The sequence below is a fragment of the Geospiza fortis genome, unplaced genomic scaffold, assembly GCF_000277835.1.
Source record: "Geospiza fortis unplaced genomic scaffold, GeoFor_1.0 scaffold403, whole genome shotgun sequence".
NCBI lineage: Eukaryota > Metazoa > Chordata > Aves > Passeriformes > Thraupidae > Geospiza > Geospiza fortis.
This window is the reverse complement of record NW_005054336.1, coordinates 4544467-4546874: the sequence shown is the minus strand read 5'-3', so window position 1 is coordinate 4546874 and position 2408 is coordinate 4544467.

The following is a 2408-nucleotide window of genomic DNA, read 5'->3' as shown; positions in this document are numbered from 1 at the left end:
GGTCTCAAGGTCCGTGGCCTCGGGCTCAGCCTCCCCTGGCTGCCTGTGGGCCAGCGCAGCTGTGCGGGACCCGGCTCATCGCTGTCCTGCCGTGGGTCAAGCTGCGCTCACGGACTGCACCCGGTCTGTTCGGACCAAAACAATTGCATGGCAGGCTGAGCAGGAGTGCCGGGCTAGCAGCCTCGCTGCAAGAGGCGTTCTCACCTGTGGCGCTTAAGGTTTTTGCGTGACATTGCTTGCTGCAGGTCGTACTGTCTGCTGGAAGCAGGGTGCGGACGTGGCCCTGGGAGGGCGGAGCTGAGGTGGGGTGTGACCGAGGCGGGTGCCCTGGCGCACGTGGTGAGCTGCTGCTGGAGTTAGCCAGGTTGCAAGGCTGGACTTCAAGGTAGCATTTTCCCACCTTTCCCAGAACCTCACATTTAGCTGTAAACTTCAGCTCTTTGTGAAGAGTCTAGTAAAACAAAAGCAATAATAAACGAACTTGAGATTGATAGTCTTGTTTTAGCCTGACACAACTTTTTGTTGTGGTATACCTTGAAGTGTAAAATGTTTAGTTTGGGCTGTTGCAGCTCGGCTCATTGAGGCCCAGACATAATACACAAATACACACAGCAAAAACTTGAACACATCTCTAGGTTAGTTGTGACTGAATTTTATCATTAGTTCTCATATTGAGTTTTTTGTGTCCAGTCCATTCCCTAGCTGAGCTGCTGTTTAAACCGTGACTAATGTCCAGAAATGATCTTACAGATACTCTGATAAAACTGAAGCATGGAATGGATAGGAAGAATGAACTATCACAGAAGTCTTCCTGGCAATTGGGAAGACACTGTGGTATGAAATCAGCACTGTCTTCTACCAGCTCCGTGTTTTCAGAGCAGCTAGTCTTGGATTTTTCTTCAAATCTTAAAGTTCATTTTTCTATGATAAAGCTTTGATTTTAGTTGTTTGGGTTTTTGAGTACTTTCCTTAAATTTTTAATGCAAAATGTTTCTTGTATAGCATTGTTTTGCATTTTCGGATACTTATTACTCAGATTCAAAGAACAATGTTATGGTAGGATCCTATGTTGGTAATAGTATGCAGTACTACATGGTTTAGGAGATGAGTTGATGGATTTTTAAAAGGCTGGTGTTTGCTTTATTCAGTTTCAGATACAAACTTTGGTCAGTATCTCGCTGTATATTTGTTTTCAGCAGCCATTTAAACTAGCAAGGAAATCAACGCAGTCTCCTTCTAACTAAATGTACTGTCCTGTCCTTCCCTCATCTATTAGAATAAATTTAGTTGTTGTATGGTTGGTCTCACAGATGAATATATCAATAATTACTGACAATCTAATTATTGCAGCATTGTAGACCTATTGTGGGGTTTTTTATTTTTTTGGGGTTTTTTTCTTTCCTCCCTCTGCATAGGACTTTATTTTTTTTGGGGAAGGAAGTTTCATTTTCAAAAAATGTGTTTTATCTTTGTCTTGTCTTTGAAGTAGGGACAGTGCCTGCTAGCTAATCCTATCATTGCAGATAAATATTTTCAGTAATTTGTTTGTTGAGTGGAGGAGTCTATCAATGTGAGCACTGGCAGCACAACTTGAATATTTTGGTCACTTTCTTGGCTACAGTGTAAAAACTGAACCAATGATTTAATGAAATTTGTCTCAATAGTTAGCATCTCAAATTCAAGTTCATATAATAAAATATTAAAAATGATTTCTTAAGTTCTGGTGCTACTTTACAATGTATTTAAATAGTTAAGGCTGGATAGAGACATGTCACTGGTTAAAGAAGAGCCAAGAATCTGTGCTAGATGTAGCTAAAATCACTGATAGTTCTCCAAGTTATTTTACAAAAGAAAAATTCCAGGAAACTGTCCCTGAGGGATCTTGTCCCCCTTCCTTGGCTTAGCCAGCAGCTTCAGCCTCTGGACCTAACTAAATAAAATTAATAAATTACATAGAGAGTTGTTTTTTCTAAAATCTGCCTTCCAAATTGTGGAAGACTAGGCGTGTTGTCATTTAAATGCTTTTTGTTGTGATTTATATGCTTTTATCCAATTTTATTTTTTAAACACTAAAACAAAAATACCACCCAAAATACCAAAGCAAAACAACAACTCTCCCCTCAACTACCAGCAACTCCACAAACCCCAAACACTGCCTTTTTAAAAATAAAGTCAACTATCAAAGTGTGCTGCTGATACTCCTTGGACACTGATACTCTAAGCAAAAGGAAAGAAAGCTTCTTTAAAAATAGCTCCATGTGAAAGTACCTACCTTGGATTTATGGTATAAGGACTTGCCTTGGGTTTTTGTTTATTATCTCTCTAAATCTTTACAAGAACTTTTGAAATCTACACTATGAGGGCAGCATTTCCTTTCTAACTTGTAATGTGAAACTGTTAAATGTTCA